The sequence below is a fragment of the Durio zibethinus genome, chromosome 10 (assembly GCF_047325235.1).
Source record: "Durio zibethinus cultivar Kanyao isolate XHJ-2024 chromosome 10, ASM4732523v1, whole genome shotgun sequence".
Taxonomy (NCBI): domain Eukaryota; kingdom Viridiplantae; phylum Streptophyta; class Magnoliopsida; order Malvales; family Malvaceae; genus Durio; species Durio zibethinus.
In genome coordinates, this window is record NC_143171.1 from 16,080,163 (window position 1) to 16,098,488 (window position 18,326).

Consider the following 18,326-nt stretch of genomic DNA (forward strand, 5'->3'; position numbering starts at 1 on the left):
ATCATTAGAGTAAGCTTCAATTGATCTTTATCTTTCCTTATCTTGCCTTGAATTTTGATTTTTTTCCTTACCTTTTTTTTCCACAACTTCAACAGCTATCTTGCCTCCACCAATGGTCCTTTCTTAACTGATTTCTCAACCACATTATCATGAATTAGTCTATCACCCAATAGCCCCTCCTTTACTGATTCCTCTTCCATAGTGATGACTTCTTGCTCAAGCTCACTTGGATCCTCTTCAATTTCATCTTCACATAGATCCTTTTCAATTTCCTTCATCATGGGCTTTTTAACAACCTTGACAAAACTAGGCATACTAACCAAAATCAGTTCCTCATAGTCAAACTCAATATTATAATATCAACTTCCACTATAACACCATTCAACTCCTTATCTTGGGTGATAATGGAATTGCATTGCTCTTTAACTTGTCTTTTAGGTTTTACTTGATAGTACTAAGCAAGGTTTGTTAGAGGTAGTTTATGATGGCATTGGCTAGTTGACCTATTTGATTCTTAAGGTCTTTTATAGAGGTTACTTGGTTCTGTATTATGGTGGCCTAATTTTACAAATTTTGGATGAACAATTTCTTTCAAAGGGGGTTTTTTTTTTCTTAGGGTGAGAGAGGTGGATGATATTAGGGTTATTATGGTGGATAGAAACTAGGTGGATGTATGGATCTAGGATGATAAGTAGATGATTGCCCCTTGTTGTTTCTTTAGAAAAGTTAGGATATTGTTTTTAACCTTGGTTGTAGGTGTTAGAGTATGGATTAAATTATTGCTTGGGTTAAGCAATATCTTTAATAGGTTCTACTCTAATAGGCCACCTATCTAAGGTATGGTTCCCCACACAATTTTTGCACAAAATAAAAGGACTTTGGATGGTTTAGACTGGGCTAAGTGAAGGGTTTATGTTTAAATTTTCAAATTTTTTGGCTAAGGTAGAAACTTGAGAGGTAAGGGCAATAAGTGCATCAAGCTTAAAAACTCTAGTTGATTTTTTATGTACTAACCTTTCATTGGCCCATTCATAGTGTTCATGGTCATCTCTTTAATCAAATCATAGCACCACCAGTAGTAGCATCAATTGTGGTTCGAGCTTGCCCCACCAGTCTATTATAAAAATTTTGAACTTGCAACGACTTGGGTAGACCATGGTGTGGACATCTCCTCAATAGCTTCTTATATCTCTCCTATGGATCAAACAAGAATTCAGCCTCAAAATGCTTAAAGGAAGTGATATCATTTCTCATCTTTGCTACTTTGGATGAAAGAAAAAACCTTGCAAAAAAAATTTTGGACTAGACCATCCCATGTAGTAATAAAGCTAGGGAAAAAAGATACAAGCTAGCTTTTTGCTCATCCTTGAGGGAAAAAGGAAATAATCTTAGTCTTATGGCATCATCAATAACACCATTTTGCTTAAAAAAATTACAAATTTCTAAAAAATTAGTTAAATACAAATTGGGGTCATCACTGAGTAACTTACAGAATCAAACAAAATTTTGAATCATGTTAATAATGGATGGCTTCAATTCAAAATTATTGGCTTGAATAGCAGGCCTACTAATGCTTGATTAAAAACCATCTAGTTGTGGGATAGCATAGTCCTTAAGTGTTATTCGATTATTTTGTTATCAGCCATAGATAGATTAATGGTTCTTGCCTTTTACACTTTCTTTTAATCTTTTTAAGAGTTCTCTCTATTTCTGTATCTAAGCGCACTAAACTAGAACTCTTAGCTCTTGGCATGCAAATCAATAAGTATCAAATAAATTAAAATAAGAAACTAAACTCCAAGCTACAAAAAAGATGATTAGTACCAATGTTGAAACAACTTTACGAATCCCTAGCAATAGCGATAAAAACTTGATTGAGAATCTACAAGCGCACAGATCATACAAGTAATAAGTAAAGATCATTTCCATGGAGATTGTAAATTGAGTGCTTCAAGTATTGAAATTGGTTCACCTTTCTTATATTCAGAGAAATCAAAATAGAGATGCAATTACTCATTCAACAATCAAAACATAATTAAATAATGCCATTAGAGTTATAAAATGCAATAATAATGAATAGATATGAATTTAAACCTGAACAAATGCAAACAAGAAGTAATTATGTGAATTAAGTTGCAAACTATTAAAATTAAACTAAATTGAACTTACTAGCTAGTTAAGATTACAAACTAAGCATGCAAAATCAATTTAAACTTGTATCAAATCTAAACAGAACCCTAACTATGCAAACTAAATGCTTTAATTGAAATCAAGAACTAAACTTATGAATCAACTAATGTAGCAACCTAGAAAAACAATTAAACATGCAAATATAACAAATTAACAAAGAACTGAATAAGTAAAGAGGAAATAACCCTAAGCCAAATTTAACTTAAGCTTTAATTAAACTTAGACCCATGCAATCTACTTAGTTGAACATGAAATAAATAAAAACTGAAGGAAACATAAGCAACAGATTCAAAGTAAATTGAATTAAATATGAAAAAATGCAATTGCTATAAATAAAACTTTAAACTTTAAACCAAGCAACATATTCCACTAATTAATATGCAAGATTACTAAATCAAAACTTACCAGCCTTTATTAAATCAATTAGATTACTTATTAGGCCTAACAGTATGCAACTAACACAAATTAAATTTATTTAATCCTAATTAATCCCTAAAACATGCAAATTAAACCAATTAAATAGCTACTAAATTAAATTAACCCTAAGAACATGCAATCGAATAAAAAATGCAACAACTTAAATTAATACCAAATTAAGGTGTCAAACCTAAAAGTAAAATGAAAAATCAAAGCATGCAATTCTGAAATTAAGATGAAACCAGAAGGTAAATTGCATGAGTGAAGAATAATTAAGCCAAAAATACAGTTAAACTTAAACAAGAATCATGAACATAATTAAATGTAAACAAAAATAAAAAAATTGATAGAACAAGCTTGAACTAAGAATAATAAACTAGAAAGTAATTAAAATTATCTCAAGAACAAGAAAATAAATTGAAAAGCTTAAAAGCAAAACTTTGACAATTTGAAAACTTAAAATAAACTAGAATTGAACTAGAGAAGAGTTTAAAGAACATAAAAACTTCAAAGAAACCAAGAAAAAGATGAATAACCAGAGAGATTAGTCTGTCACCTGAACCATGCTTTTCTTAATGCCTAAAACTAAGCATTTATAAACAAAGAACTCCAAGATAGATTTGGTAGTCATGGACTCTACTATAGTAGACTTTTTGGTTTTATTAAGGTAAACTTCTTGAATGGAAGAAGTTTTCTTAAAGTGATTCTTGGTTAGATTGACATGGAATTCTTCAAAGAAACTCTTCTTGATCGAATCTTGGTTTCTCAATGGTAAATAGCTACTGCCTTTTCTCTTCTTGATATGTTTTTTTCTTTAAAAAGAAAAAAAGAATGGATTTTAAAATTTTTGAAGAAAAAAAGAATGGGTCAGTTTTATCATTTTACGTACCATCTAGAAATTTAGAAGTTGAATGTTCTTGGGCTATTTCTTGCTTACATTAAGTAAGATTCTTTCTTGAAGACTTCTTAGAGAGTTTTTCTTCAAAAAGAACTCTTTAATTTCCCATTATGAATCCCTTTTGCTACTTCTTCTTTATTCATCCTTTATATTCATGTAAGTTCTACTATGATTAGGAATAAGTGCAATCTAAGTATAAATAGGAATTCCAAATCAAGATAGGAAAACTAACGGTTGTTTGGACTTTTCCAATGTGAATAGAATTGCTAAGTCATCATGCCTATAAGCCTCCAAGTCATCTCTTTTGGCTAATGAGAAAAGACTTGCTATCATTTCATCCAATAGTAATCCCATGCATTGTGCACTACATAAGCTATAATGGACTTGCGTTAAACTTGAATCTTTAAATCTGACATTCACCATACTTGAATATGACTTGCTTTTTTCTTACATGAATTTTCTAAAATTTTCATCAAGATTGAAGAATTCTAACTCTTCTAGGTTAGGTAAAACAAATCTTGCACACTTTTCACTTTATGATTTCCAAGAATTCTAAGAACTTTAGGAATGATCAAGAACATACCAAGAATAAGTCCAAGATTTATTCCAGTATACCAAGAATTATCCAAGATTAATCAAGAAACTCCAAGATTATTCAAGATTCAATATTTCTTTAAGATTTCCTACAAAACAGCAATTAAGCACATTAGGAGTAAAAAGATCATTATTCCACCAAGCGCTAAGAAAAATTCATTCATTTATGTATTGAAAAAAACTCTAAATAACTCTATTTTATAGAGTTATTAAGACTTCATAATAGAATCATGAGTTATTATTTGAATGATCAAGATAAGATACGATGGGCATACCTAAAAAAATGACCTTGTCAACATACTTTTCCTCAAAGAAATATATGAACTGTGTTGTGTTGGTTCAACCCCAATTGGTTTAATGAGTTTGGTAATTGGTTAGATGATAGTATAACAAAGAATGTCACTTTTTGTTTATATTGTTATCTTTTCAAACAAGATATAAGAAAGCAAGCAAGTGAAGATTCTTTTATTAATGATGGTTTTACAAATTGGAATAAGAAGGATAGATTTAAAACCTATGTTGGTGGTCCTAATAATGCTTACAATCAAGATTATAGAAAATGAGAAAACTTGATGAATCAAAACCAGCACATTCAATCTATTTTTGGTTAAACAATCAAATTAAGCCTGAATTGAATATCAACCTATGTTGACTACTTCAATAGATTGTCTTTGATTTCTCTTACGTGAATGGCTAGCTTTTTGTGATCATAATGAATTAGAGGAATCAATAAATCATGGAAATTTCTTGAACTCTTGCATTTTCTTTTTGATCATAATGAACTATCAATAATGTTCTTTTGAAAAATGCTTATAACAAATTGCATTTGATTGCTCCACATATCCAATATGATGTTATAAGTGTTACAGCAAGTGAATTGACAAAGGCTATCATTGATGATTTGAGAGATGACTTATTTCCATTTTGGTTGATGAATCACTTGATATATCAAATAAGGAATAAATGGCTTTTGTTTTGCACTACATTAATAAAAAAGGTTGTGTAGCTGAAAGGTTTTTAATATTGTGCATGTTTCTAACACTATTGCCATGTCATTCAAAGTAGCAATTGAGTTATTATTTTCCAAGCATGAATTGATTTCATCAATATTACATAGACAAGGTTATAATGGTGCTAGCAATACGAAAAATGAATTCAATGGTTTGAAAAGTTTAATTTTGAAGGAAAATGAATTTGCACTTTATGTTCATTGCTTTACTTTTCGACTTCAATTGATTGTTGTAGCTATTGCAAAAAATGAAGATTCAATTGCTTCACTTTTTTATAATATTGGTGGTTTTTTGAAATTGTTAGAGCTTCATGCAAATGCTATGATATTCTTAGAGAAAGATAAGCAATCAAAGTTACTAGGAATATAGTCTTAAATGTGTTATTGACACTCAATAGGATTCTCATTATGATACCAATAATTCTATAATTTTATAGAATTATCATAGTGTTTTATAATGTATTTTGGCTTAATTCTTCAGTAAAATCATGAAAATATACTCCTAATTAGTTAAATTTTTCATGTGTAGGTAATTTAGTAAAATAAGGGAAAATGAGGCAAATGTGGATGATTTGAAGTGATTAGAATCAATTTGGAAAGAAAATGAGCTAGTTGGTTGAACATAGTGCTAATTAGAGCTGAGACCAAGTCTTGTAAGAATTAAGTTGGATTTGAGCTACTTAAAGATGCATTGAAGCATGTTAAGAAGAGTTTAAGGCATTCATTAAAGTGTTTAAGTATCATTGCCAAGGATTTCATTGAGCTATATTAGTTGTGAAATAGTGAAGGAATTACATTTGAGCTCAAGGAAGGGAGGCAGCTGATGTGTGTACACAATTTGAATTCTAATAGTTGAAGAGAGGATTTATTGACTTGGAGGCTAAGCTAGCAAAAATTAGCACTTCCATTAGTCTGGACACATCACCAATTACCTATAAATATTCTTTGTAAGGCATGCGTCAAATCAATTGACTCATTTTCATCTTTTGACAAGGAAAAATTAATTCATTTTGTTCAGTTTTATCTTATTGAGTTTTTAGTTTTTAATGTTATGACACTTGATATTCAACTTAAGACATATTTTGGACATGCACTTTAATATTAAGTTTTTGCAAAAAATTAGTGAAGACAATGAAAGATATTGTTTATCCATTAGTTTTTTTGCTAACCAAATTAACTTTGATCTTACTGCTTGTGATTGTAAGTGTTTATAGAGCTTTTTCAACTAGGAAAATAGTGAAGAATCAATTGCAAAATTGAATAATAGATAGTTTGATGAATAATTGCTTGATTACATATATTAAAAAAGATGTATTTGAAAGTGTTCATAATGAAGTAATTATGCAATGATTTCAAAATATAAAAGCTCGTTATGGACAATTGTAAAAACAATATCTTTACATTATTGCCTTTTTATTTACATTTTTTTAAGTGACATTGTTAGTATTTAAAGATTATGTATGAAAAATGAAAATTTTTATATCCACATGTTTATGTTTTACGATAGATAATGTAGTTTATGTTTTAAGATAAATAAGGTATTATATTACTTTTGACTCCACTGAAAAGTTTCTAGCTACACCAATGTTTTCACTATTAGGATTTGAAAATACTTCCTAAAACTTCTTTAACCTGAAAATCCCACAATCCTAACTTTCTTTTTTTATTTTTTTCTTGTTTTATTTAGCATTACTAAAGCAAACACTCCTTTTTTCACTCTTAATTAACCCTTCAAACCCATCAGCTTTTCAATCTTTATTTAAAGATATAGGTTTTTTGTTTTGTTGCTTTTTATTAGAGAAATTTTGTTTCATTCGAGTGAGTTTTTGTTTGTTTAAGAAGAAGAAACTTAGTTCTATTTATGAAGAAGAAGCTTACTAAGAAAGCTAGTTTTTTGTTTGTTTGGCATGGAGTAAAGAAAGAAAATGAGTACATTTTGTTCTTTGGGATTTTTGTTATTGGAGAATTCATTTCCAAGTTTAATACTTTAAAGGTGGATAGAGTTATGAGTATTTTTAGTTATATTCTAGTTAAGGGACTTTTTTTAAGACAGTTTTTTAGATTTTTTTTTCATTTTTTTATGATAATTACTAACAAATTAAAAATTTATAATTTTAAAAAAAGTGATATTGATTAAAACATTTGATCATGTGACGTGTCATTTTGTCCACATCATCATTGGTTACAATATTAATCAATAAAAAAACCATTTTAGTAAAGTTAAGGGTCATGTTAGCAAGTCAATGATCATATAAGCAATTTTAACGACAACAACTTAATGGAGTTAGTAATTGGACTAAAATTATCAAATCGAAATAGGATGAGGACTACAATTGTAAGAATTACACAAGAGGAACTAAATCTCAAATTTCAATCTAGTTTAAAGACTGTTAGAATAATTTGATAAAAAAATATAGCCTCTTTTTCTTTTACATTTTTAGGTGTCACTCATATCAAATTGAAGAATAAAGCATTGGTTGATTAAAATTAAAACTTTATCCATCAATTTAGAATTAAGTTATTTATTTTTTAAAATTTATATTTTACATTTTTTTAGAATTTCCCTTTTTGTATTTTAAAGTTCTTTAGGGTTTATTTAGTTTTTTTTTATTAATATAGTTGAATAACTTAACTAGTATTTTGAGAGTTGGAATTTTAATTTTAAGTTAAACTTATTATATGTTTTTTTAAATATATACTTTTTCACACTTATTGTGTTATATTGATATTTTTATTTTTACGTATGAATTTATTAGTAATAGAATTTTATTATTTATGACATAATAGATTAAGTTTGAATTTTATTGTTTATCACATAATAGGTTAAATTTATTTAATTTACCAAAATGATTGAACCTTTAATCCAATGATTAACACTTTGAAAGGTTCATTGTCCATTCCGATTTTAATAACTATGGTTGGAAGGTCCCATGACACTATAAAATGATGTCATCTGAGTAACATTGGTGTGGCACGATGGAGCCATTTCCATCATACCACACTTATGATTTGTGAATGGATGCTTAAGGTCCATTAGAAAATAATGTTTCCAAAACAGCCTACTTTCCTTTTTACTTGTTGATTTCCTTTTTATAGTTTTTGAAGATTTTTTATTATTTATTTAAAATGAGAAATAAACTTATATAATTACATAATAAACAAATAAACAAGTAAATAATAAAAATTTTGGATAAATACATACATACATAAATAAATATATATGTATATATGTATATTTAATTACACGGAATAATTTTATATATAATTAATTATATATAATAAATAGTTATAACTATAAATATATAAATGCAAACATAAAAATAAAATACATACTATAAGTTTTAGTAATTTTTAATTATTAATTTCACAAATATCAAATATATATAATAAAATTCATTATACATAAATTTTAATCTAATGTCCTTAATAGCTTTTTTTTTCCTCTCATAATATTTTACCTCATCATTACCACTATGTTTGCAACCAAACACATATCTACCATTGATTTTAATCTCACCACTAAAGCACCTAATCACACAACTACTATAGATACCAAATTTTGTCCGAAACATTTTAGCTGGTTGAATAAAACCCATTTGAAGCTCGTAAAAATGCCCCTTTAAGAGCCCATAAAATACATTGTTATTTAGGCTTAATAAACAAAGAAAAAAGAGACCCGTGTAATTATTGTCAAACTCTTTCACATGGAATTTATATGAATGATACCTTTTCACATGGATGCATAAGAATTAAAGAATAAATGAAACAAGTAAACCTTAAAGTCAACTCAAGTCAAAATTACATAAAACTTGGTCAAAATTAATAGAACTGAGGTCAATCCTCAAAGTTCACAACTTAATTGGAATCAATGTAGTTTAAAATTAAATTTGGTGACTTTTAAAACACTAAAAGTTTTTATTGCACTGGGAGAAGTACAAAATTACTAAAATGCCTTTTACGAGGTATTTTCGTAATTTCATCTTCCCAAGCTTGGATTTTCATGAACTTTTCAGATTTTAATTCTATAATATTTCATGATTTTTGGTGGATTTGAAATCACAATAGTACCCTAAAAATTGTCAAATTACTAAAATAACCCTTATAGAGGTATTTTAATAATTTGACCTTCTCGAGCTTGGATTTTCATGAAACTTTCAAGATCTCAATTTTATAATATTTCACGTTTTTTGGTGTTTTAAAATCCTAAAAATGAGCATGGAAACATTGATTTCTAAGAAAATGGCCTAAGCACCAAAAACTTTGTACTATAGGTAAAATGGTCTTTTTATGGGTTTAGAGGCTATAAAAATCCAACCTTTACAGTGAATAATGTGGACCATTAGATCTCATGATCTTGATCCAATGGCCGAAGGTGGTCCCTTGAAAAGAAAAAAAAAAGAAACTTTGACCCTTGGATGAATCAATTTATATTCACCAAAATGAGATTTATTTGGAGGGGGTTGACTTTTGAAAAAGAAGGTGGCGGTCTGTTGAAGGAAAGAGAAAAAGGAAGGGCTGGAGAAAAGAAAAAGGGACATAAAAAAATGAAGGAAATAAATGAAAAGAAAAAAAAGGTAAGTCGAATATAAGAGGTGAGAAGGAAAAGGAAAAAAAAAAAGAAAAATAGAGAAGTCTACTGAAAAATAGGAGGAAGCTACCGAAGGAGGAAAGAATATGAGGTTGCCAACAAGAAAAATGAGGGAAAAAAAGGAAGGAAACATTTCTTTGAAGGAAAAATGGAGAGAAAAGGTAGCCTTTTTTGTTTTTTTTTTTTTTGTAGATGTCATTTCCATAAACAAAGCTCCATTTTCTTTTATGTTTGCTGCCTTCAACCTCACTATATATTGGTCTGTTTGATGTGAAGTTGCTAGTTTAGTTAGATTTGTGTCCACTTTTACTATTGTTTCCATTTTCTAGTTGATGCTTTTGTATGTGGATGTAATTGCTAATATAGTTCTAAGCTTGTTTTTATGTACTAATGCTATAAGTATTATGGTTGGTTTGTGTTTTGAATGGTTTCTTAGAAAAGAGCTAGTTAGGGGAAAGGCAGTGGCGATTATGGCCTTAGAAAACTCCACCAATAACTAAAAAAAGGAAGAAAAAGTCTTTAAATAAATAGATACTAGGACATGTAGTTTAAGACTTGTCAAAGTCCCCTTTTATCACATTGTATGACTTTAAACAAATAATATATTGCATGGAAAGGTGACGTTAATCTAAAATTGGATGGTGAGTAGCCATAAGTTTTCATTTTACTTGAATAATGAACAAAAGTTTCAATACATGCCGAAATTTGCTTGTTCTCCATAATGCCTCTCTTCATGCATGACTTATCATTTAAGGCTATGCACACTTTTTTTACTATTTAAATTTCCTATTTTTTAGACTTCCTATGAGTGGATTTATATACTTATCTTGATTTCTTATGCAATTTAAAATTTTATATTCCAATTTACTTTTAGAATATTTTGTTCTTCATGTATGTTAGATTTATGCAAAATTTATTAGTAATAAATTGAATGAAATTTTCCAAGGATGATATTTTAGAGAAATCCAAGTAGTGATTCTCTAAAATGTCTAGGTGAGGTTTTTTTCTAAAAATACTACCAAAGTAATGGAGTATTTAGGAAAATATTCAATAAAAAAAGTTTCATTTATCTATTTTTTTTAAATTTTGATAGATGTTAATAATGATGTGCAATGACTCTTTTAGTAATGAAATTGGTATAATTAAAGATTAAAAATTAGAATAAAAATTAATTAAGCAAAAAACGAAAAAATGAACGAAATTTTTGAGGATCGGATTCTAAGGAAGTTCGAGTAGAGATTCCTAATAGATCCTTAGGTGAGAAAATTTTTCTCAAATATCACTAAGGTATTGGGGTATCTAGGAAAATTTTCAATAAAAATTTTATTTACTTTGTTCCTTTCAAAATTTTTAGTGATAATTGGAAAATAAGTAAAAAGGACTAAAACATAATCAGTATATGTTTTTCATATGGATATTCTATTTGATTGTTTGCATTACATAGTTTTAAATGCAAATAAAATTTTCAATGATGGGACCTCAAGAAGTCCGAATAGTGATTCTCGAGAATTCCTTAGGTGAGAAAAGATTTCTAAAACTTACCAAAGTATTGGAATGTTTAGAAACTGTTTTCAATACAAAATTATTTAGTAATTTAAACAATTCTTGCAAAAAGATAAAGTATACACATATTTATAAAAGTATTTTTTTAATAATAAAATTAAGTAATAAAATTTTTTGATGATGGGACTCCAAGAAGTCCGAGTAGTGATTCCTAAGAATTTTCTAGGTGAAAAAAGTCTTTTAAAAATTATCAAAGTATTGAAATATTTAAAAGTTTCTTTTCAGTACAAAAACTTTCCATTTTTTAATTATTTATCTTAATTTGAACAGTTTTCCTTAATAAATAAGAATGTGTTTTTTTTAAATAAATATATTTTTAGATAATTATATTATTACATAACTTTTAATAATTTTTAAAAACAAATGAAAAATCTCTAAAGAGGAAATCCTAAAGAAATTTGAGTAGTGATTTTTTAGGAACCTTTAAGTAAGAAAATCTATGTAAAATGCCACTAATGTACTGGAGCATTTAGATTAATTTTCAATAAAGATTTCTTGTTCTTCTATAAATGGCATAGAAATGAGTTTTTAGAAAATAATATTTGTTTTTAAAATTATAAATATCATATTTTATGTTTTTTTAACAGAAATACTGAAAATAAATATGAACTATTGATGATAGGATTTTTTAGAATTTCATGTAGCGATTCTTAAAAATTTCTTAAATGAGATGGTTCCTTTTAATATTACCAGAGTATTGGAATATTTTTAGGAATTTTTCAATATAAGATTCTTATTTATTTTTCAAGCTTGCAAAAAAATAAAAAATATGTTTTTAAAGAAAATTTAGGAAATTATTTTTTTTAAATACTAAAATTAAGAGCATTTTAGTCAATATGAAAAGATAGCACATAATTAATTGGTACCATTTTAAGTGGGTGTTATGAGGGTGCTAATCCGTCCCCACTGTAACCAACTCTTGAAACCAAACTGTTTTTGCAGACCCAAAATTATTTTTTTAATAAATTTGAATTAATTTTAAAATTTTATTAAGATGATAAGTTTTAATAGGTGACCAATCACACCTAGCCAAAAAAGATTGGTGGCAACTCTATCTTTTGTTTTTCAAATTCATCTAGTGGTCCCCAAAATCGTTATGACAGTTACAATAACTAATCTCACTGCTACCCTTGTTTTTAATTTCATCAAAGTCAATCTTACAGCCCATCCAAATGGGCTTTAAAGCTAAAATTCTTCCACACTATATAACTACCTTACCATCTATCCATAATGCTAGGAATTTCTTTAATAAGACTCTTTTAAGCTAGTAACCACTTTTCAACTGATAACTCTATTTTTACTCCTTATGTGCTGATTTTGTCTTTGTATAATAAATCTTAAAGAAAATATTGAATTTTTGTGAATCTTGAAGAATCTTGGAAGTTTTTGATCAATCTTGATAGATTCTTAGTATTCTTGAAGTAATCTTGGATGGTCCTTGGTATGTTCTTAATGATTCTTGATATTCTTAGAAAATCTTGGAGTTGAAGTGATGAAAATGTTCAAGAATTTCTCTATCGCACCTTAAGGTTGAAGAATTGTTGAATCTTGATGAAAAATGGGTGAAATTCATGCAAGAATTAAAAAAAAAAAAGGAAAGTTGGCTATGATTAGGGTCAAATTTTGAATTTCAAGTTTGAATGCCAGTCCATGGTGTTCTATATAGGTGCTCACACATGGGATAATTATGGATGACATCATGGCAAGTGTCTTCTCATTGGCCAATAGGTATGCTTGGATGCTTATATGGTATGATGCCTTGGCAAGGGATTTAAAAGTTGGGCAAATGTTGGAAAAATCAAAATGGCCTTTGGTTTTCCAAGTCAAAATGGAATTCCTACCTAGGCTTGGAATTCCTATCCAGGGTAAGATTTGCATGAGTTTATAAACGGGTATAAGGATGGCAACATAAAAAAAAGGTTAGAATTTTTTTTTCAGGAGTTTTTATTCTTCAAAAGTCTCTAAGAAAGAGTTTAAATTGCACCAAACAAGAAAGCTTTCAAAGATAACCAAGGAAATTCAATTCATACTATCCTCTTTCATATTAAGTTCAAACCATGCACAAAGATTGTAAGTAGTTAAAAACTTCAATATTTTTAAGTTGTTGAAAAATACTTAAAACTGTACAAGATTCTTGCCAAAAATATGGTTCTAAGTTGCTCAAATTTAAGACTTTGATAGCTATTTGAGAAAGTTAAAAAAAGAGTCATCTTCTCTCTTAAAGAAGTTAGCCGCACCTATTCTTTTCAATTTAAAAAGTTCAAGTCATCCAAAAAGTTTCATGAAGAGATAAGTCAGCAGCTTTCCACTTAATTCAAGCTAAGATTTTGTCCTAATATAGTTTTTAGAAGATATTCACTTCAAGAAGATGTCTCCCATTCAATAAGTCTATTCAAATAGCACTGAAATGTCTTCTACATTTAAGAAAGAGTCTAGCTCACCCTCTTTATTTAAGAACATGTTCTAGTTAATGACTATTAAATATATAGCATTTTATAAGTCCATTTAACTTGAAAATGTGTAAAAATTTTGTGAAATTGGTACTTTTAATGTGTGAAATATTGATTTTTAGGGTTTAAGTCAAGATGGACATGTAAGCATGTAAGATTCAGCCAAGCGCAAGACCAAGCAACATTCGGCCATGCAATGAGAGATATAGTTAAACCAATTAACTAAGGGAATTCAATCATATGTTCAGCCAAAAAGGAGTTATAGTTACAAAAAGATTCTTTTATTCAATTTAAAAGAGTTTTACTCTAAGAAAAACACATCAAAAGAGGCTAAAGGTAGAGTTTTGATTCAAGAAGGACTCTATGCTATTTATCTTAAGAATTTGAACTCAGGTAAACCAAAATTAAGAATATTGATCTTGGATTTCAAATTTAGTTCAAACTTCATTCAAATGATAAGATAATGATGACATGGCAAGACATATAAGCTTGGAGGACCAATCAAAGAACACCATTCGACTGTATAATATCCACCTCACCATTAAAGACTTCACATTCGACCAACTTTTATCAAGATCAAGATAGAATGTAATCTTTTAAAAGTTTGAGTTAAAGTAGGATTTTGTAATTTTTATCCCCTTTGGCAGAACCTAGTGCTATAAATAAGGTAGGCATTCACACTTGTAAAACACACAATTCTCCTATCTTTTTTTCTTTTCTTGTTTGGTTTTCTTTAAGTTTTCTTTGTAATTTTCTTAGTTTGGTTAGGGTGACAAACTAGCCTAAATCTTTTGTGATTCTTTTTACATTTAGCTTGGGTGACAGACTAGCTGTAATGTTATTTTCTCAAGCATCCTTTCAATACAAGTTCATTTTCATTGATAATATCTCTTTTTCTCTATTTGAATGTACAACTTTCTTTTCTTTAAAAGTTTTAAATTCTCGATTTTATGCTTTCTTTACAATCGTCCAACATTCACTTTTTTTACAAGCTTTCGATTTTCTTTTATTTTTTTTTTTTTTTTTGCATTTGGTGAATTCCTAAAGCTATCAAGTGACAATTGGTTAGTTGACTTTCAACCTATACATTTATATCCCATTGTTTTACTTTTGCTTTCAATCAACCAAACATTCTTTTTTATTCATCTAAATATAAGGTTTGGAAGAAACTTTGTTTACACTCGATTTCACACTAACAAATAATTCTCGCAAGAATGAAACTCTACTTCACACTTTATAACTCGATCAAGTTTTTGTTTATCTGTACACTTACAAGCTATATAAAAAGTAATAATCAAGTTTTTGGTGCCATTGTTGGGAATTATATTGGCGTTAGAAGACCAATATCGATAGCACTTCTTTCAACTTTGTAATGTAGATCTTTATTTTTTTTGTTCTAATGTGTTCTTTCTTTTTCCTCTGTTATGTTAGACTTTTGTGAGGCCAAAACCTTTAAGGATTATCATGACATCTTAAGACCTAAGGGCAGGCTAACCTAAAAGTTAGACAAATGGGAAAAATTTTGGAAAAATAGGGGGATTAAAAATATTTCACTAAAAACAAAACAAGAAGAGTCGCCACCAATCTTTTTTAGAATGTGATTAACCACCTAAAAATTTTTATTCTTTCAATAAACATTTTAAAGCAAGTTTAAAAGTTTTAAAAAAAGAACAAATTTACAATCTACAAAGTTAGAGTTAATCCAGGAGTCGATTACATATAAGGAAAAATTAACACCCCTGTAGCGCACATCGAAGATGATAAATTGATTGCTTGTTATCTTTTAATTTTAATTAAAATTGTACTATTTTACTTAATGTTTAAAATTAATTCCTTTTCTTTTTTTTTCTTTTCTTTTCTTTTCTTTTCTTTCCTTTTTTATTTTTTTTTTTTTTTAAACAAGAAATAAATCAAATTTAAAACAAAATGTTTTTTTCTTCTCTTTTCTTTAAACAAAAACAAATCAAATTTAAAACAAAAATTTTTTTAAAAAAAGTTTTAGATCAAAGGGAAAACACTTTAAATATTGAAATACATTTTTTAGTCTCCTATAATTGGGTAGAGTTTCAAAAGTATCCTTAATTAAATGCTTTTCAAATTGCCCCACAAAATAGAGATAACACTTTTCATAAATAATAATCACCATGAGTCCTCTTATAGTTAGGCAATATCTCGATGATTATATTTACTTTAAATATTATCTTATTTGAAAACACTTTTTTTGAAAACTAATTTTTAAAAACCAATGCATGAGAGACATGAACATAATAAAATGATGAATGCATGACAATAAAATATGGATGACAAAGTATGAATGCATGATAGGAAAAATGCAAGTGATGACAAGATAAAATGTAATGCAAATGCATGAACGATTTTAGGGTTTGGGGATTGGTTTGGGGTTTAGATTAGGGTTAGGGTTTTAGGGTTTAAAGTTTAGGGTTAGGTTTTAAGGTTAGGGTTTTAAGTTTAGAGTTTAGGGTTAGGGTTTTAAGGTTTTGAGGTTTTTGGGTTTAGCATTTTGGGTTTAAAGTTTAGGGTTTTGGGTTTGGATTTGGGGTTTGAGGTTTAAGGTTTGAATTTAGGGTTTGGATTTGGGGTCTCACAAAAATATTTTTTGGAGTTTTATGGAAATAGACATAAAATGAATGCAAAATTACAATAATGCCATTAATGAATGCGTGTGCCAAATGCATGACCTAGAGATGTAATTATAAAATAGGGTATTTTCTTACTTAATAACATAAGCATGTAATGCATAAAAATTCAAAGCAAAAATGGATTAAACATAGAAATTTTTAAGATTTCGTTTAAATGTCCCACCATTGTTCATCATTAAACACAACCAAACAACTTAAAAAATTCATCTAAAACAAATCATCAAACAACATGTTTTGAATGAAAATTTCTTGTTTAAACATGTTAGAAAATTGCCAAACACCATAGAAACATAGCACATAGCATGAATCAAAGGACCAAACATCATAAAAGTAGGAAACAAGGTTCAGCCAAACACATGCACACCATGTTCAAACCTTCTTAGTTCACCTCTATGTATTCCTTCATCCTATTTCTCCACACAAGTATTAAATAATTAAAACTTACCTCATGAAAGGATTTGTAGCATCAAAAACAACTTTAACAAATATGTAATGATCCAAAGATGGCAAAGAATTCATATGGATAAAAATGGTAGCCAAAAAACAAAATATTTATTTAATCAACTAGAAAACATACTAAACAAATATATAATCATCATTTAAGCATCATAACCCAACATTTGAAGCAACAAAGAGATGGAGGAGGCTAAGAGGAGGTTCAGCCAAACAAGAACACATCATCGCCAAACCTCTTACTTGATTTCTTAATGGTGGATTTTTGTTGTTTTTGTTTAAGTTTTCAACTTCAGACCAACTATGAATTAGTTGGGTGTAAGTTGATTCAAGTTTTGTGCAATGAATGCAAATTAAAACATTTTTGAAAATCAAATAAGAAATGAATGAAAAATGATGATCAATGTAATGAAAAATTAATAGAGATGTAAGAAAATGCAATGAAGAATATGGAAATGAATACCTTAAAGCCAAACACCAAAAAATTTTCGTTCTCTCTTTTTTTTTATCTCACATTTTTTCCTTTCATTGTTTGTCTATTTTCCATGTTTCCTCCTTGCTTTATGCAGCAAAATCCCCTTTCTTGAATGAAAAAAAAGCCAAAAAATATCTTACAAGATTAAATATGGACCCTAGGATCAAAAACCATCTAATACCTCACATTTCTCCCTCGTTTTCATTTTAAGGAGCTAACTTTCACCATTGGATCTACGTTTCTAATATGATCTAATGGTCCACAATATTCACTACAAAGGTAAGATTTTTACAGCCATTAAATCACATGAAAAGATCATTTTGCCCTTAGTGTAAAGTTTTTGGCATTTAGGCTATTTTCTTATAAATCAATGTCCTCATGCTTATTTTTTGGATTTTCAAGACAAAAAATTATGAAATATTATTCAATTAAGATTTGAAAATTTTCGTGATAATCCGACCTCGAGAACATCAAATTACGAAAATACCCCTAAAATGATCTTTTGGTAATTTCACACTTCCTGGCACTATTGTGATTCTGAATGCACCAAAAATCATCAACTATTATAAAATCATGATGTAGAAAGTTTTGCAAAAAAATGACCTTGAAAATGTCAAATTATGAAAATACTCCTAAAGGCTATTTTGGTAATTTCATACCTTTAGAGTTACAATCAAGGTTTTCAAAATTATAAAAAAAAATCAAATATTATAAAATCATGATCTGGAGCTTTTCATGAAATTCTAAGCTTGGGGAGGTTAAGCTGTGAAAATACCCTTAAGGGGTGTTTTGGTAATTTTACACCTTTTAATGTGTGATCTGGGCTTTTAATGCATAAAAAATCATGAAAAGAATTCACTTAAGGTTTAGAAGTTTTCACGAAAATTCAACTTCGAGAAAACTAAATTACGAAAATACCCCTAAGGGTGTTTTTTCAATTTTACACTTCTTAAAGTGCAATAAACTTTTTAATGCTTTAAAAATCACCAATTTCAATTTCAAACTGCACTTATTTCAATTTGGGTGTGA

The 18,326-nt window shown here is 28.3% G+C and overlaps 1 non-coding gene across 1 annotated transcript; it reads left to right on the plus strand.

Annotated features, from left to right (window-relative positions):
• Window positions 1-1,150: 1,150 nt before the first annotated feature.
• Window positions 1,151-1,257, plus strand: LOC149516487 (small nucleolar RNA R71). Its single transcript, XR_016346016.1, has one exon. It is a non-coding gene; the product is annotated as a small nucleolar RNA R71 (small nucleolar RNA).
• Window positions 1,258-18,326: the final 17,069 nt, after the last annotated feature.